The sequence below is a fragment of the Parasteatoda tepidariorum genome, chromosome 4 (genome assembly GCF_043381705.1).
Source record: "Parasteatoda tepidariorum isolate YZ-2023 chromosome 4, CAS_Ptep_4.0, whole genome shotgun sequence".
NCBI lineage: Eukaryota > Metazoa > Arthropoda > Arachnida > Araneae > Theridiidae > Parasteatoda > Parasteatoda tepidariorum.
Genome location: NC_092207.1, coordinates 38,597,691 through 38,609,132, shown reverse-complemented (window position 1 = coordinate 38,609,132; position 11,442 = coordinate 38,597,691).

Below are 11,442 nucleotides of genomic sequence, written 5' to 3'. Positions count from 1 at the left end.
CATTTATGATGAATATGTCGTCGTTTGGTCTTCTCCCTTTACATGTTTCTATTTGTGTGCGTGCTTATTAAAGTTTTTTTTCTTGACATTTTGCTGAATTTTTATTCGATTAAATTATGTTTAAGAATCGGATTATTTTTATTTTTTTCTTATTTTGTCCTTATACTATTGTATTGTTAGATTTTGATTTGGCTATATCAATTAATATTATAAAGCACTATTTTTGTGGGCGTAATCATGTGAGCTTTTTTATAATTTTTTTTATTTTTAATAATTTTTCTTCTTCCATTTAAAACCTTTCATTCCACTTTTTTGTTCTTTTTCTTAATTTTTTTTAGCTCGTATTATCGGTTCTATAATGCCCAATTCATGAAATTTGATTAATCGAAGATTCTTAATTTTTCCATGAAATTTTAAACTCAATTATTTCTATTTTATTAAAATTCGTACTTTACATTTTAGATCAAAGTGTATTTTCAATGCATTTTATACATGCGCACAACAAATATATGGTCATTATATTAATAACGCCTAAACGCTCGAATAATAAGTGCGTAAAAACGAAATAAAGATAAACGAGAAAAAAAAAGAAAAGAAAGAAAGCGTGAAGTGCTTTTGGTAAGGTTTCAAAACCTTGAAGAATGTAGAAGAGACACTAAATGGACTGCGGTTACGGTTACGTAGGGGTGGGATAGACAAGAGAGAAACAGTGATTATCACTAACAATCTCTAAGACAGTTTGGAACGCACCTCATTCGTCAAACACACAATTATCTTTTACAACTTTTAACTGCTCTGCTAATCTCAACGCAAATTAAAATTCAATTTCTAAAATTTTAACTAGACATTGAAAGCATAAAAAACATGTGTTTCCTACCAAACCAAGGAAAAAATAACCTTTTTTCCAAATTACATTTCTCTTTTTTGATACTTGAAAAAAAATGTTCCTTAAAACATCTGAGGGAAGTACAAATTTTTTTTTAAATTTATAAATCTGGTTGAAATATTTTAAAAGAAGTATAAATAATAAAAATGAAACTTTAATTAACAGAAGCATTTTCTTGTATCCTAATTATATTATTTAATTTATTATTTCGCATTTTAGTTGATGCATCTAAAGTGCTGCTTTGTTTTTTTATTTTTTTCTTCTTAATTCATCTATTTTTTCAAATACTTCATCCTCCTTACTTTGAGATTCATCCATAAAAAGGTGAATCAAAGTTCTTAAAAAGAAATAATTCCTATAATAAATAATATTTCGATTTTAAGTATTAAGAGAAAAAAATTTAGTAAACAAAAGTTCAAGAAAGAATGGAATTTTCATTTTAAAAATTAATTTTTTCCTAATCTTCGTCAATTTTTTTTTATAAAAGTGAAGAACAATGCTTAAACTCACTTATTTAAACATTTTAACTTCATGAAAACAAATTTTTTGAACATCCTCCAATGCATAGGAAGTTACTAGAAAGTCAGAAAAAGTTACTAATCATAACGCATCGCGACACTTTGTTTTGTGCTTTCACTCCTACGGCAGTAGTGAAATTTAAAAAAATTTAAGATTTGCATGAAACAAAATGTATATATGTTTATACAATGCATCTACGTATATGTAAACTTATATGTTTTTAAATAATTTTTAAAACTTTAAAAAATTTTAGAACTACTTGAAGAAATTTGTTTTAAATTTTAACTTTTTAATTAACAAATTTAACTTTTATTTCAGATTTCAAATTTTTGCAAGAGAATTATTTTTTAAATTTTTGTTACTACATTAATTTTGCATTCAAAAATGGAAAATAAGGGAATTTTAGGGTACTACGTAAGCATTGCCATACCCACTTTCCCCCTTACCAGTAAAAGTAAGCAAATCACTAACCTCTCATACATTAGAGGGACCGGAAAGTAATGTCGTTTCGCCTTTGATATTTGTAATAAAGATTTTATTTTTAATCAATAATGTATTTATTCTCTCTAGCAACAACCTTTCACATCCGGATAAAAAATGAATCGAAATGGTTCGAAAAAAATTGAATTGGTTTTTAAGACTAACGAATACTTAATGCGCCGAAACGACATTACTTTCCGGTCCCCCTAATATTATTTGAACGGCCAATATCAATGAAATATCGTAATCAATTCATACAAATCTGATATTTAGATATTATCTGATATTATCTAAGCATTTTCTCGAAATATATTGCCTGCAAGCTAAAAAAAAAAGGAAGAGATAAATGCGAGAAAATAAAACAAAATTAAGCACTTCGTTAAATCATAATGATCGTTTTTATACTCCAAATTCCCCGGCTCCTTTCCAGAACAACTTTTGTTCTGCAATAAGATTTCTTTTTCGTATACAAATGACCTCTGGAATATTCAATTATAAAAATACAGCAGTTTCTGCAGAATTCTTGACGATAATTATTAAGTTTGAAACCTTCCAATTTACCTGATCCTGAATCGTCTGCTTAAAATCCATACTCTCCTCCTATTTCACGTGACAACGTATCTTCCTTCCGGAAGTCTCAAGTCAAAAAAGTCACTAAAAATATACTAATTAGTCCTCTTTCCCCCCCATCCAGACTCAAGGGAACAACCCTGCCGAATAACTTACGCACCAGAAACCGTAAAGTTAAGGCTTGTTGCCCAACAACAGCTGTTAAAAAATAAAAAAATAAAAATTAAGTAGCGGGATTAGAAAAAAAGTTTTGTGGAAGGGGAGCTTTAGTTTTATGGCGGGATTTGAGAAGCGAGAAGTCGGCAACAAGACAGTTCAACTCAGTTATATTCTTTCTTTTTTAGTTTTAATTTTTTTTTCAGTTACAGTTTCCAATGTTGTATGTACGCCTTCACCTTTTTCTGATTTGAGTGGGAACATTTTTATGATTCAGTCTATTAGCAAGATATGCGGATTTCTTTTGAAAAAAATCTCCTACGACAGCATCCTATCTCTTTTAAAAAGGAAATTAAAATTTAAGTGGTTTGGGTTGTCAAGATTCAAGTAAAAAAAATTTTTTTTTTTGCATCATTTTTGACTAGAAATGGTTCAAGTAGAAAATATTTCAGAATTTAAAATTTCTGAGATAAGCAAGGTAATCCGCAGTTAATGTTTTATTCTTTGAACCTTTGTAAAAAAGAGTGTCAGAAAAGCGTACGCAATGATAAAAAAGCATACACAAATTAATATTTACTCCTTGAAAAAGTAAAAACGTTATAGAAATCGAACGAATTACCACTGAGGAAGAGGAAATAAAAGAAGAATCTGGAAGACGATTTTCACAATACCTCAAAACTGGTTTTGAGATTTTTATCTCATCTTTTTCGCCAGTTTTCCAACAGATTTTCAGGACCGTAGATTTTCTCCTTAGCATATACAGGATGTTCCAAAAGTTATCCGACAAATTCAGAAGATTATTGATAAAAGCCATTACGGGGAATAAAGCTTACCAGGGATCGTAAGTCACGTCAAGAAGCTGTAAATCGTACAAAAACCATGGCAGGTTTCAATAATAACACTAGAAAACAACTGCAAAAGTACTATTAGCAAGATAACTCCTAAAATATGAATTTGATTAATTTTGCAATAGTTGCTTCTTTTACCACCCATCTGAATTTGTCAGACGAACTCCCTACACAATAACTTTCGACCTTATTCTCCGTATTTAAACCATGTTTTACTCCACTGAATTCGTTTTCGACAGAGATCCATAGAATTAATAGTAAGAGCAGTCGTTAAGGTAAACTCTGTATGTAAGAGTAATGTTGCTCTGATCCAAAAGCATTCAGAATTTCTCAAAATTTTCACTCAGATTCTGCGTAACACAGAATGAATGGTATAAATATCAATTTTACCGTCTGAAAAAGCGTATTCTGACCCAAACGTCTCTGCTAGTATCATATTTTTGTTTCTAGACGTCCCAAAATCAAGACAAAGTCTTCGCACAAAATGTTGATGGAAACAAAATCAAATACGTCATTTTGCTTTTTAGAATCATCTTCATCGACAATAAATTCCATTTCGTGTACTGGGAGGAAAGTTTGAAAAAGTATTTATCATTTTTTTTAAATTTAATGATCATTTTCATTCTAATGGTCAGATTTCAGAACTAGAGTACATCTTTAAAACTTCAGCTGTCAAACGTTAACGATAATGCATGTAGAAAAAAAATTTCGTAAGATTACAGTGCTGTATGGTAATTACATTTCTGGTAAAGAAAAATAAGTCATAATTCTGATGATAAAATTCAAAATATACGATATTTAAACCTGTTATTTAAGTTATAATTTATCACAATTATACTTATATTTGAACGTTTTAAAGTAATGAAAAGGAATGAAAAAGAATGCAAGAAATTATCATTACACTTGAAAATGGATACACGGAGAAAAAAAATTCTGGTAAAATTAAAAAAAAAGTGCAATTCTGATTAATAAAACAAACTCTACGTTATTTACGTCATTCATTTAATAGTTTTACCTTTCATATAGTAACCGTTAACTGGAAATTCTGGTTTTCAAAATTATAGCTCTTATTGCTACACACTTAATAAAAAATTTAACCAAATAAATGGTTTTTATGCCCAAAGCTTAAGTACTACAATAAAATTACCAAAATTTTGCCACATATACTACATTTTATCACTTATTATAAAAACCATATTTTATAGTTTATTTTACCAAACTCATTACCAAAATGCTTCGGTAAAAACAGGAAAACTTCCGACATAGTCAGAAACCGGGCAAAATTTATCATATTGTGATCGTTTTAACAAAACTTTTTTTTCCCAGTGTTGTGGTATTAAAGATTCTCATTTGCGTTACCTTCTTCAGATGCAAAGAATGGTGATAACCCGGCTATAAAAAATTCATTTGTTTTAAACAACATTTTGTCGCGTGGAAACTGTTTTTTACTTTGCAAAAATAATATCTTTATCAGCAATTTACAATAATTCGAGTTCACATAATGATACAAATATTGGTTTCATGATCTAACAAAGCCCTAAACTTCAATTTGGTTGGTGGATATAGGAAGTATCAAGTCTAGTATCATGGTATAAAAACAATGTATCACGTCACATGTCATATTTCCAATCCTGGACGTCCCTAATCAAGACCAAGTCATCCTACAAACAGGTGTTGAAAACCAAATAGAATACCACCTTTTAGATCAATCTTCATCGGTAATACTTCAAATCCGTGAATTGTGATTGACAGATTGCACGATGTGTTGAAAAAAAGAATTTAAAGACCATCTAAATGCTGATGCGCAGTAGGGCGCAGATCTTCAAGAGAACAGCGATCAAACGTTAAGTGGCATATAGTGGGCATTCCAATTCCCATTTGCAACACCTTCCCCAGATCTCGAGCTGCGTGAAAGAGTCTGTTGAGGTCAAGAGGTCGTGTTGATACTGCTAGATCGTTCCTTTTTTTTATTCACTTTTTTAAAACTTATCTTTGTTTGAATGGGAGGTGCGGTTGCTGATGTTAACTGTGACTGTGTATTGCTTTCAACTCTTGATGCATATTATGGAAGTTGGAACAACGTGAAGTCATTGTTGAAGAAAATCAACTACACCTAAGTTAAGATGAATTTTTATTGTAATAAAGTGATGTATTAATTCTGTCCAACAAAGGATAGGTGTACTTTGTGCTTTATAGACTAAAGCAAAAATAACGTAAATAAAGCACAAATGTGTACTTTCATTTGTGCTTTTATTCATGATGTTTTTTTCTTAAGTATTGATTCTGCTTCATACAGGAAATATGGATTTACGCATATGGGTTTAATTTTGTTCTGAATTTTTTTCTGCAGATATTATTTTTAATAATTCAATAATAATCTTTGTTATTTAAATAGAAATTAAAAAATAATTTTACAAAACGTAAAAAAAGACTATTGATGTATATGTTGTTAAAAAAGTATCAAAATTTTCCGAAATTAAAATATTTAAAAACACATAACCTAATAATATATTAACTTTAAGTAAATTTATTATTCGAAAAGATATGAATGTAATGGATAAATAATCATTTATTAATAATAAATTCTCATTCGGAGAAAGTGTTATAAAGTACTTAGTTGGTGACGAAACAAGAATTTTACGATTAATGTGAACTTCGAGGTTCTAGCAATTGACAAGCAAAATAATAAAAAAAGGTTACACTTTGAAGAATTGGTTGAACATTAAAACAGTGAAACAGAGGAATTTTGCATAGCGTTATGCATGCATCTAATTTAACTACAAATCGCAGAATCTTTAAGGTTTAGAAAACACAAGTAAACGTAAAACAAATTAACATAAAACAAATACTATGCAAAACAAAACTATGTGTTGCTATACACGTAAAACAAATACTATGGGCTAACATAAAACAAATACTATGCAAAAACTTTCTCGCGCATTGGCACTTCGAACATATTTATGGTACAAAATTTGAGCAATTTTATTAAGGTGAGGAACTTTAGTTGCGAGTTCCAGCGAAGACTGGCTGATTCAAATCCTGATTCCAACTCTCCCTGATTACAATGATATAAAATATCCTCAGTGGTCACCTGATCACGGGTTAGAATTCCCTTGCCATCGGATTAACCATGGAAGATTTTGTAATTTTCTTCAATATATTAAGCAAATGTGTGTTAATTCCACTGAAATTGGTCTCCACGAAAGGTCTGGTTTGTTCCTATGTTTGCTCGATGATCTTATCTTCCTGTGTTGATTTTAAAATACAAGTCTGTGGAGTTAAAAATTTATAGTTGCAAACTAAAAACTGTGTCAGTTGTCCAATGTCGATTACAAAAAAAATAAAACCTTAATAAAGTGTTTGATTGAACCATATCTTTACATACCATAATATCATGTAATAAAATTTCGGAGTTACTATAATATTGATAAATTGAGCTAAAAAAATTTTTTTTAAGTAAATTACACTGAAACAATAATCTTTAATTTCTAAAAGAAGATAAAGGAATATCACGAAACTACCTTGATACAAATTCTGATTGCTGAGTTGCAATGATGTTATAATAGAAACTCTAAAATATTCGATAGTTTTTTCATCTGATTCTGAATAGGCTTTATATTTTACATGTTTCGAAAGATACTATAGATTGATAAGTAGAGTTTCAGTATAAGACTAAATTCAGTTGGTATTAATTTATCATTTAAACAGTATTAGGTTATTTGTTAAAATTTAAAATCAATGGTAAAAATTGTGTTTATTTTTTCCAGCTGCCTACATCTCTTTGACATTTTAGTCATAAGCTCATTATTTTGATTGTAAGTAATATTTTAAAATTTAAATGCAATTGCCTTTAAAGAAAAATTCAACTACTTAACTATTAAAAACATTAATAATTTTAAAAATTTGGTTATAGAAACTGAAATTGGCTATGGAATGATTTAAACACTCCATTAAAAACAGTCTCAATCATTCTCATTGTTTCTAGTACTAGAGTTCTTTTTAAATGAGTTGCAACTTTAAGAACCAACAAAACTGAATGGCGCATCATGCATGGTATTAAATGCTTTTTATTTTAATTCCTAAAATGTTAAAATTTGAAGAAAAAAATGTTAAAACTTTGTTTTAAAAAGTAATCCGACTGAAAAGTGTGCACAGAAAGGAAAACGAATTTTTTGCTCATACAAATGGAAATATAATTAATACTGCTAATAATCTAAAAAAACTAATGATTAAAATTAATGCAAGATGCAGGCATCCCTTGCTTTGTCCATTCCCTGTCTTCTTATGCAATATCATAAATTTTTGCCAAATCTATTCAAACTTATTATTATCTATTATTTGGAGTGCTTATTATCTATTATTTTGTCGAATCTATTTCATTTTAAGCAAATCTAACTTTTTGAATTTTCTATGGCAGAATCCTCATACTTTCTTTAGAAGTACAATGTGTAAAAATTTAGCTGAAGTATTTAAATGCTCTTCAAGGTGTATGTAGCACTTTTACAATATTTTGAAACTTTACACGTTCTTGCACCTAATTTTGGGTGACTAAAATTAATTCATTTAGGGATTCTAAATAAATTCATAAATGTAATTTTAAAAAGGATTAATAGGATGATATAATTTTTTTCCACTTTTTTCGCTTCACCTTAAAAGATTCAAATTTTGAAAGCATTTTGAAGTATGAACGCTAAAACTCAAAGAACTTACTAGGTTGTCTAATTCTATTCAAAATTTCATAACAATTTAAAAGCTCATGAAATGTGAATTATGGTGACTAAAAATAGTTCATTATAGTGATTCGAAATAGGTTCATAAGAATAGTTCTAGAAAAGAGCAATAGGATGATTAAGTTTTATTTTTCTTTGTGAACATTTTTGAACTTAAAGGGTTGTAAAGTAAAAGCTGTAAATTAGCTTGATTCAGGTTTGTTAGAATATAAAGAAACTTAAAAATTCGCAGATAGAAAAAAAAACTGTTCTGTATGCAAATATTAAAAATTAAAAAAAACTGCACTTTGTTAGCGATTTAGATATCAATGTGTTAGGGTGGTTTAAAATTTTAGATTTTTTCAAACTTCTTATACTATAGATAAAATATAAATTACATACAGTTTATTAAATTGGTTTATATTAGGATAGGCTCATTAAAGTTTAATGAAAGGTTTAAGTAGTATGTGCAATAATTAAGAAGCTGGTAGTATATTAGCATGATTCAATTTTAATGAATATAACAAAGCTTCAAAAATGTGAGTTATTATAAATTTCCTGAAAAAAGAAAATGATAACTTTCGGTGATTCTAGTATAAATAGATCAAGTTTATACAAATTTTTAGATCTTTTTTTAGTTTCAACTATGCTCATTTAAAAATGCTTTCATAATTATATCAATAGGTTGATTCAAGTTTTTAGAATATTCTGAAACTATGTAACTCAAATACTGCTTTTGTGGTGAGAAAAATATTAATAAATTTATATTGTACAATTTTACAGGCTGAAACATTTACATTAAAAATGGTGAGTGAAAAAAATGATAAATTACGGAAAAAAATATTCTGGTAAAGTCACCGCATTGTATGGTATGTAAAATATATTGTATTTGAACCATTTATTTGGTAATTTTTTCGTTTATATGGTATCGGTTTGCCGGTATTTCTGGTTTTTAAAATAGTTCTTATTATCTTACATTTAGTAAAAAAATACAAAACCGAGAAGTAAATTTAACCGAATAAATAATTTCTATGTCATGCTCTAAGGTATCATGCAAAACTGCCAAGTTTTACCACATATTATAAAGTCATATTTTATTGCTAATTTTACCAAAGTCATTACCAAAGCGCTTTTGTAAAAATTACCGTGCTTTTTTGTGTTTCCATTTAGCCCGCAACATGGTAAATTTTACCATGTTCTAGTAGTTTTGATCATACTTTTTTTCTCATATATGTGTTAAAAGGTTTTACATTTCACACTAATTTAAGTAGAGTAGTGTTTAGTTGCAACATAGTCTTATTAATTTAAATCAAATTATTTATATATTTTATTTATTTATTTATTTTGTGTTGGTATGAAGTACGAATGGTCGTGTTTTTAAACTTTAGTTTTTATCCAATATTTTAAATCATCATATTATACATATTTGTATAGTGTACAGATTGAGAAAACTCTTGAGTCTAGTTAACAAAATTTAAAAATCATTTTTACAAAATAAGAAGTTGAGGAAATGTACAGACAAGTATTCTTATTTAATGATAACACTGGGGGAAATTTTTTTTTGCATTAATATAATCACTTGATCTTGTTTAATGCAGGCCTGATTCTATGCTTTCCTATTATTACCTGTTCAGACGCATATGAAGAAATAGCTTATAATGGGATCGCGCCCCTAGGGGTGTATGACGATATTTCTGAACATGGGTTCCTATGCAATTTTAATCTTGTTTACGTGCAAGAAGTCCCCTAGAAGTTTCTTGCCACATTCATGCGACTGTTGTAATAAATAACGTTTTTAAATCTGTAAATTTCGACTAAAAATGGACTAAAAATGTCAGTTTAAAAAAACTGTAGCTTGGAAAGAGAACTCGATTGCAGATTTGATATAAGCTATTCAAAAGTATTTACGGTCTGTTAAAAAAATATCTAGCTACAGAAAACAAAAAAAGAATTAGTTTTATAGCGTAATTTTCCAGAAGATAAGCCTTTCCTAACCTTGAAATTTATCAAGTAAATGATTTCGAATTTATACAGATTTTAAAAGATAGCGAATAAAATTTTTGCTTAACTATATAAAATATAAGATATGATCTGCATTTTGACATCTTTAAATAGGGCATTTCTTTATAGTTTCTGCTTTTTATTAAAACTTGAACATGTTATTGGGTATAATGATTTCCATATTCATTATCAACTGCTTCAGGCATATAACGGCAATACATTATAATATAATTTAGAAAAATAACATCTCTTTTAATGCTAATGAATTGATTTATCTTGTTATTTCAAGATAAGTATCTTTAAAAATAAGAATTTTCAAGATAAGTAAATACTCTGTTATCTATTCTAAATGGTTCAAAAAACAATGTAGTACGTTTTTTCTAACTTCTTTCTATTTAACGGAAGGTTAAAGTATTTTAATAACGGAACTCCAGGAAAAAAATTTTATTTAAAAAAGTCCTATTGTCATATCAAGTTGACATATCAACTAAATTGGCTTTTTTAAGATTCAGATAAGGAAATCATTCTAAATTATGGCTGATTTCCCACTTTGCTTAATAAGATGGTATAAATTTATGATTTCATCAAGTTCTCGTAATGATGTGAATCGTGTATGTTTGAAAAATGAAATAAAATCACGATGTGAAAAGTAATGATATTTGACTATGAATGAACAATTAAATGATCAATGAATTTTACGGTAAAAAATACCAAGACCCTGCATGCAGGTACTTTTTACCATAATTTGATCCGAAAATTGATCAGGAACAATCTTCTTTACCTGAGGCTTTTCAACAAATCGCATCCTTTTTATATTTACCTTAAAATTAAGGGCTGGTGCTGAAGATTCTTAAGCAACTTTAATTTTTTTTTTCGAATGAAATCAAAACTACTTTATGCTTTTAACAATTTTGTTTTTATTGCTATTTTGTATACCTGTTTCTGTATGTGACTTTTTATCAAAACTGTGCTTTTTCTCATAAAAGAAGCAGTTTTTTTACTAAACGATGGTCTTAACACACCTGAATTTTCATGCATAAATTTCGTACATCATTTATATTAGCTAACAACACATCATGCCCCGAAACAGTTTTGTTTATAAAAATGTACTGTCTTTTTCAAAATTATTGTATCATTTCAAATAAATATGCATTTTTTAAAGAACCAATTATCATAATCCTCAAAAACAATTCTCGTAAAATAAATAAAGTATTCACAAAAAATTATGCTTTTATGCATTTGCAATTTTTAAAGAACGTTACTTTGTTCCTTT